Source organism: Canis lupus, chromosome 3 (genome assembly GCF_011100685.1).
Source record: "Canis lupus familiaris isolate Mischka breed German Shepherd chromosome 3, alternate assembly UU_Cfam_GSD_1.0, whole genome shotgun sequence".
In the NCBI taxonomy this organism is placed as follows: Eukaryota; Metazoa; Chordata; class Mammalia; order Carnivora; family Canidae; genus Canis; species Canis lupus.
Window position 1 is genome coordinate 79,084,295 of NC_049224.1, and position 9,064 is coordinate 79,093,358.

At 37.0% G+C, this 9,064-nt stretch overlaps 1 pseudogene; it reads right to left on the reverse strand.

The window, feature by feature from the left end:
• Positions 1–5,342: 5,342 nt before the first annotated feature.
• LOC100685608 lies at positions 5,343–8,229 on the reverse strand (annotated as a pseudogene).
• Between the last annotated feature and the right edge of the window lie 835 nt (positions 8,230–9,064).

Genomic DNA, 9,064 nt, shown 5'->3' on the forward strand with positions numbered 1-9,064 from the left:
TGGATGAGAAGTGAAGGGGTTTGTATTCAGGAGGGAATGAGAAAAAAAAATGTGAATGATTTTTGGAGATATGCCTCTGGAAAAAGTGATACAAACACATTTTGCTGTGTCTACAAGCAAAAAGTGGGAAGAGCTCACCATATATGAGTCTTTAGCTTAATGCAAAAAGAACCAGTTAATGGAAAAAGAACCATTGCCTGGCAAACTACCAGACTGGAAGCTGAAGACGAAGTTGTTTCATCACGGATCTGCTATGTGGAAAGGATCTGTGCAACAGGAGCGTCTGTAATAAGTGGCTGTGACAATGGAGGATGCACATTTAAGTTTCTCTAGATGTTCAAGTCTATGCTAAGTGTCTTTTGGACATCATCTCATATTATTCTCTCACGGCATCTCCAAGGTTTAGGTACTATTAAGATCAGCCCATTTTTAGACATGAGGAAATGGAGACACTGAGTGACAGCCAGTGGATCTCAGTCTTGGAGATACATTAAAAACACATGAAGATGATTTAAAAATATTGAATTTGGACTCTCTGGGAGGTGGGGGCAGGAGGCCCTGTTGTTTTTTAAAGCCCCTTTTATGGCTCTAATATAAAACCAATGTTGATAAGCACCAAATTATGTAATTTCCCCAAGTTAACACACTGAGGGCAGAGTCAGGATTGGCACCTGGTAAGGTAGATGCTTCATGATACATCCAGCTGTTCTGTATTTGGGGAAGCAACAGCAGGCTGGAATTAATAGTGCAGTTCATCCCTGTTCTAGAATTATGGCAGTATCTTAGGGCAGGTCCTCAGCATCCTGATCTAGGACACTTCTTCCTCAAAAAGCCTCCTATGGCTTCTCATTGCTCTTGCTGTGAAGAAAAAATTCTTTTCACTTGGTCTATAAAGATGAAAGCCCTCAGAACCTGGCCTCATCCTAGCCCTTAGAGATGCTCCTCAGGCAGTGGTTTTCCCATCCCTCTGTCTCAGCATTTTCTCAGAGGCAACGGGCTCTGCTTAGATTATACTTTCTTTCCTTCTGCCCCAAATTAATCCCTACCCCACCTTCTAATTTTATTTCAAGGGTCACTTCTCAGGGAAAACATGATCTTCATGACTAGGTCCAAGCCTTCACCTTCCCCATTCTCTCCATTCACCTTATGGATTCTCTTAAGCTTCAAGTTCCTTTATCCCCGTTTACAGCTTCACTTGGCAACTACACACATGAGACTGATGGATGGAAGTTTCTCGCAGCCATCTCTGTCCCTGGCCCTAAAGCAGTTACTTAGTGGGCACATTTCTATTTCATTTTTCTTATGCCATCTTAAACTCCAGCTGTCTTACAGCAAAGTTTATCTTCTTGCTCTATAATGTAGTTCTCCTTAAGTTTTTATTCACTTTAAAAATGTCAGTATTCTCTTCATTGCCAGGGCTTGGGTTGTTAGAATACTCATGGGTCCTCTTTCATTCAGTACTTATGCTTACTTGGTCAACCTGGATAGTTTAACACTAAAAATATCTTCTTAGTTTCTTGTCTTCTTTCATTCCCACTGCCATCCCCAAGTTCAAGGCCTCATCCCTTCTAATTTAAACTACTACAACACTGCTCCACTATGTTGGGCAACACACATTGGAATCACTAGACTCATGGGTAGAGCTCATTGCAGTGATATCTGTGCCTTATCCCAGTTCAAAAGAATCTGAGCCCCTGGGGCTAAAGCTTTAGGGTTTGAAATTTTAAGAAGTTCCAGAAGTTCCCACATGATTCCTCTGTACACAGATTCCTCTGTTTGAGAATCATTAAACCAAAATAACTGTAAGCATTTTCTAATCCCAATCCTTTCCTGCTTCAGTTGAACATAGATGTTCCTTCTATATTAAAATTCCAAGGAATTATCCCAATAGCAACATACTCAAAGTAAAACAAATAAATTCTGAAACTTCATTGTAGGGTTATAGAATTAAGGATCCATTTAAGGTTTAGAAAGGATATTTTACTTCCTCTGTGTTGTTCCAGCTTATTTTTGTACATATATTCCACTCTTTCCGAGACACAAATTGCAAGACATATTTCTGGAGATTTTTCTCTTTATCAGGTTAGCACTTTTACACCTTTTTACAAATCAGCTTGCTTTTTTTCCCCACCTAAAATATGCTCACTCCAACATATGCCTCAAATTACAAACTTCTCTACTCACCTCAAATGAAATCTTTTAATTACTCCTTGGTGATCTCTTGAGTGGTGACAGCCAAGACTTTTACCAGGTATCTAAAATATTAATGACAACTTTTCCTTGTTTTTCCAACCTAGTTTTATCACATTTTCCAAAATATCATAGAGACTCCCAAAGTGACTCTCATCTCTCCTTTTACCTCATGTGTCCTATGGTTCCCAGTTCTAAAGAGATGTATCTTAATATATTTGAGTACTTGGTACAACTGCTGCTGCTAACTAATCCATCTAGCACCTTTCATGTTGGGAAAATTCAAATGCCACGGTCTTGGAGAACTCAATGAAAATGTTGTATCCATGGAACCCAAATGCCTCCCATGAGTTAACAATAATGTCCTAATCTGGAGAGCTTTCTTATTGAAGGATAGGAAAACTTCCTTCTTTTCTCTTTCAAATGACACTTTCTGCCCCCCCCCCCTTTTGATCATTCATGCTTTCATTTGGTTAAGATTTCAATGATTACTGAGTAATACCTCATCCCAATGTATAAGTGACCAAGGAATGAAAAGTCAGATTAATATAGATTAAACAATCATTATTGATTAAACCTGAACTCAAAGATGGAGTTTAGGTGCATGGCCAAATGGCCATGTAGCATTCACTTGAATTAGAATGACTAACTCAACCGAATAACCTCAGGTCTTCCCAACAGAATAAACTCCTTATTTGGTGGCAGAAATGCAGACAAGAATGGAGTTGCTGGACAAAATATATTTCTTTCTCAGCCCTGATGTTCTCTCCTATTTGGGTGAATTCCCCACAAAATACTCCAAATTGATCTGTACCCCTCATTCACTTCTTTCATCTGATTAGAAAATTTGGAAAGAAACTACTTCTCAAGATGCTACCTCCTCATTCCCACACTCTCTTTTTCATTTTTTCTTATAATCTGTGTGTCTAGTCTCCCAGAAAGAATATGCATCCTATTTGCTTCCTCACACACAGGTATAAGTGGAAATTTCCTTTGGAAAGCACTCTGTGGACCAGTTTGTCCAGTGTTCTGCTAGGTAAGTCTTTAAATCTGAGCCACATTCTCCAGGATTTTATCAGGAATAAAGGCAATCTTACTAAAAAATGTTTGTGAAAATAGGCCATTTCTCTAGTAAAGAAGAAGAAGAAGAAGAAGAAGAAGAAGAAGAAGAAGAAGAAGAAGAAGAAGAAGGAGAAGGAGAAGGAGAAGAAAGAAGAAGAAGAAGAAGAAGAAGAAGAAGAAGAAGAAGAAGAAGAAGAAGAAGAAAAAGAAGAAGAAAAAGAAGAAGAAGAAAAAGAAGAAGAAGAAGGAGGAGGAAACTATTTCACTCAGAATAAAGGCCAAAGCACACAAAGCAAGAATGGTCCCTGCCAGCTGTCTATTCTAATTCCCTTCTTACCCCAATTCTCTTCCGGGCAGTCAGCAGTCATCCAGGCCTTCTTCTTTGTCTGCAAACATGTAAGACGTTTATTTGACCTGTTCCTCCATCTAGGATTCTCTTCGTCTCAATAACTCCCTCAAGCCCTTAACTTTGCTGAAGCCTCATCTTCTCAGGAAGGCCTATCCAGAAACCCTACTACCCTATTTAACACGGCAACCCTGCCCTACCTCTGCACCCCCAAGTTTATTTCGTGTTGTACTCTACTTTTTTTTCACATTATCATCTTCAAATACATTTTGCACTTCACTTATTTATTTTATTATTCATTAAATCTTTCTGCCAACTGAAAGTTACACTTTCAGGGTGGCAGTTTTGTATCTTTTGTTCCATGACATATCCTAAGCACAAAGAATAGTCCCTGGGAAGTAGTAAGTACACTGGTACTTACTTTTCTAAAAATGAGATCCAATTGTTTAAACAATGCCTAGTACAACAAGTCATTCCAAATGTAACAGTTGTGTGTATGTGAATTGCCAATATATTTGCTATAATTAAATCTATATATTTTGATGTCACAGAATGAATAAGTTAAGCTTATAAACTCCCCCTGATGACTATTATGTGTTTGACAGAAATTTGTTGTACTATTATCATTATTGTTGGACAGTATACCTATGGGTGAAAGGTTTTTGCAAATGAAAAATCAAAACTGAAAGTTGTATATTTGGTGGATTGGTCTGTGGTATCAATCAACTTTCTTGTAGTCTATTTACCTGTGCCAATTGGAGGTGCTTACTGAAATTCGAGGTGCTGAATGTAAGAGAGAATACTATTCTCCTGCTAATGTCAATACTGATGATATTAGGTTCTTTACTACAGTGTTCAAGTGTTCACTCACTCTCTTCATGGATGACAGACAGCTGTTATCGTGTCAGTGGTTTTCCGATTTTGGGTTCACACCTATAGTGGTGCATTTTTTAATTCAACAATCCTTCCTAATTCCTACCATTCCTGGTTAGTGCATATATAGAAGCTCCTATGTTGCTCCAGCTTCTAGGTGGTATTGTTCAGCAGTTGCTCCTTAAGGACAAGCCTAGGCTCTGCTTGTCTAGCTATTTCCAGGATTTTTCAATTACCTAATTACTTGTAACAAAAAAATGTTATATTTAAAATATCTGGAGAAATTTCTGCTTCCTTCCTCCAATCTGGGATTTATTATCACATACCGTAAGAATTCTCAAATCATACCTCCTATTGTATTATGCATATATTGTGCTTTTGGCCCAAATGCAAGTTTCTCCTACATTAAAACTAAATCATTTCATTTGCATCCCTATAAAAGTCTTGATCATTCTTATTTTTTTAAGTCTTGATCATTCTGAAAAATAGTGGGTGCATAGTAAGCATTTACTTATTTCAATGAATGCATTCCAATACTCATACTATAATTGTATTTAAACAATAAATATTTATTAGCTACCTTCTGTGTTCTAGATACTATTCCATGTATAGAAGTAATGAAGTGGACATGATTTCTCTTCTTCAAAAAATATATGCTACCTAAGATTATTTTACACTCTATTTCAAAAAATGCTGTTACAGATACCTTCACTTTTCTATAAGACCTTTATAACAAAGCAACCCCACCTGTAGCATGTCCTTCTTACCACCGTGTGGGACTAAATGGCCAATAAAATGTAAAGTGCAGCATAGGCAATCATGTAACCTAAAAAATTTTCATGATAACTTATTGCAAATTTCACTTGACAGTTCACCACAACAATGAAAAACTGGCCCCTTGTTGTTTCACACAGTTCTTGAAAACCAAACAAAGGCATCGATAAAATGATCTGGATAAAAAGTTTGCAGTTCTGCTCAGACAGTAACTTTACCTTCCAGATGTGAGTCAGCCTAGGACACTACTTTGTCCTGCTCCTTGTGGGGCTCTAATTCTCAGGCAGGTAGTCAGGCAGTTCTGTATTCTGTTCTACTTCCACAGGTGTGTCTGGGAATGGGATCAGTATCTCTTCTCCACTTTCACTTTTCACAGCTTGCTGAGCCTTCATAACCTGGATCGATTCTAAAGCTGATGCAGAGCTTCTGCTTCCAAAGCTCAATGCATCCATACCACACCTCTTTGAACAGCCATTTGAAAAGTAGAGTTAATGGCACCTTTATTTTTTTCTTCAAGTTTTTATTTAAATTCTAGTTAGTTAACATTTGTGTAATATTGGTTTCAGTACTAGAATTTAGTGATCCATCACTTATATATAACACCTGGTGCTCAATACAGCAAATGCACTTCTTAATACTCAGCACCCATTTAGTCCATCCTCTGTCCACTTCCCCTCTAGCAACCTTGTTTGTTCTCCATAGTTAAAAGTCTCATAATTTGCTTCCCTCTCTTTTTGTTTTCCTTCCCCTATGTTCATCTGTTTTGTTTCTTATATTCCACATGAATGAAATCATACAGTATAGTCTTTCTCTGACCAACTTATCTCACTTAGCATAATACCCTCTAGTTCCATCCACATTGTTGCAAATGGCAAGATTTCATTCTTTCTAATGGTGAAATAATATTCCAATGTGTGTGTATGTGTATATATATATACCACAACTTCTTTATCCATTTATCAGTTAATGGACATTTGGGCTCTCTCCATAGTTTGGCTTTTATTGATAATGCCAATTGGAGCGCATGTGACACTTGAAAAGAGCATAGAAGAAACCAGAGAGACCCTTACCACAGAGATAAAAGACCTAAAAGCACAGAAATAAACACCTTTACTTTTTAACAAACCCTCTTCACAGAGATTTCTCTGAGATGTAGCATCAATACCATCTAAATCCAAAACCACTGTTTTGGAATGTTTGTAAGTAGTCCCCAGAAAAACAAAACAAACAAACAAACAAAAAACTGAGCTTTCCTTCCATGTGATTTCATTTCACTGAAACTATCACCATTTGCCATATTGAAAGACTGAAGAATTTCAGAAGGTAGCAGTTTTGTTTCTCCTGGATTTGTAGTCTTCTCTACATTTTGCAAACTTAACATCATCATAAGTTCTCCTTTCATCTTTTCTGTTAGCACAGCATTCTTCCAAGTACAGAATGAGCAAAGCTGAGTGGATGGAGGAGTGGTTGGGATGGTCCATAAATAAAATAAGGCCAGATAGACATTCCTGATCCTGGACAATGGCTCTTCTATTTAATGGATCTGCTGCTAGATCCCATAGCTAACTACTGAGAGAGCAACAGGCTCTTCATTTGCAGTGGTAGAGGAAGAATTCAGCTTCTATGCCATACATAAGCAAAATCTTCTTAAATTCATGCCAGAGCTTTAGGAGTTTGTCTGCTGCACCATCAGGACCACACAGAGGAATGAGGTAGAGGGACCCAGTAGGCCCAGAGCTGGTCCCACCATTCAGAATTGCAGCCTCAGCAATGACAAATGACCAGGCTAACTCTAGGAGCCAGAGAGTGAGGACACTGGTGGGAAAAGACTCTACAGACTCTCCCCCCATGACCCTGCAACATCTGTTAGTTCTTGACGTTTTTCTTATGAGGGCATATATATACAGATCAGTGAATTTTTAATTAGTAAGATATAGCCCAAAAAAATGTCTTTATTTGTTCCTGTTGACACACGGTTGCCTTAATTTTACTCTGTACAATACATTTTTTAGCATTTTGGGTTTTTTTTAGTATCTAGACTCGTATCTTTCTCTAAGTCATTTTCATGACATTCTTTTTTAAATGGTGATGATATGGTAAGTGCCAATATATTTTTTAAAATATTTTATTTATTTATTCATGAGAGACATAGAGAGAGAGTCAGAGACATAGGCGGAGGGAGAAGCAGGGTCCCTGCAGGGAGCCCAGTGTGGGACTGGATCCCAGGACCCCAGGATCATAACCTGAGCCAAAGGCAGATGCTCAACTACTGAGCCACCCAGGTGCCCCTCCAATGTCTTATTGTCTAACACTTTACTTATCAATCCTAAAATATCATGTAAGATCATATGTTAATACATAAATATATAACTGGTTACCCTCTGTGTTTTAAGTATTCATGGATTCATAACTAAGCATTGATGTGTTTTAATACTAGAATCAAATTCAAAAAGTGGTAATTAATTAGTTTCATATATTAAATGTTCCATTATGCATTATATCCCATTTTATTAGATAGAATAATTGTTATATATATTAAATAATTCCATTGAAAATAGGAGAATTTAATATAAAATTGTAGTCAAAAATAGTTTATCTCATCCCCAGCGTTCTACCATTGTATTTCTTGTTTACATATGTATGTAAAGAGAGAGAGAGAGGTTGAGAGAGAGAGAGAGAGAGATATCAAGGGAGAAAGTATTTTAATACCTTTCTTGTGAATCTTCATTATGACACTAAAACATTCTTCCCTACTGGTTGCAGACAATTGAATATATCCTGTATGGCTTAATGATTTAATATTTTTGAGGGATCAAGGGAATAAGCAGGACACTTCTAATGCCATTAAATCTACGATTATTCTTACAGACTTTGTCTTCATGGTCATGACATCTTGATACCATGATCTTCAGGCTTTGGTATCATAAAAATACCAAACTGTTAACTCCTGAGTCTTGAACCAGATTCTCTCCTTCATCTATCATTGAGAGCATCAAGAAAATCATTGGTTTTTCTGACCTGTGTTGTCAATCGTTAATTTTCATACCTATTTACTGCAGAAGATCTTTTCAAGAAAATTCAAATATGACGAGCTTGGCCATTCTAACTTCAAAACTCACTTCAAGGTTTGTTGTTGGTTTTATTTATATATGTGTGTATATATATACATAGATAGATGATAGATGATAGATAGATAGATAGATAGATAGATAGATGATAGATAGATGATAGATAGATAGATAATAGCTCCCATATACCTTAAGGTAAATATCGTCTTTCAAATTTTTTCCTTTGTTGACACCACCAAAGTTTCACTAAGATTAAATAAATTTTTACTTTTCTTGCACAATTTCAAATATTTCTGCTGTTTTCTGGAGCAGTGGGAAGAAGCTACAATTGCTTTAAACATATCTGAGTGTTAGCAAGACCACCAATAACCTTAGAGATTAAGGAACAATAGTCCTTTTAAATTGACACCAACCGTTTCTACTGTTACTATTAATGTCACCACCACTACACCTTTAATTTATTGCTACCTTTTTATACACTCTGCCTCAGTCCTTTGGGGAATTATCAATGTCAGAATATGTCTTGCCTTTTTTTTTTTTCATTCCAGTTCCAATTCTTTATGAACAAGTGTAAATTTCTACAATTTCCACTTCCCCCTCCTAGTTTTTTCTTCCTCACCTTGTCTGTCTCCTTTTTATAATCCTCTGACTCCTCTTCTGTAGCTTAAAAGACCCTGTGTTTGCTCTGATAAATTTAGAAAGACTCATGCCCTTAAGGAACTCATCATCTACCAGGGAAAACCCAGTGATA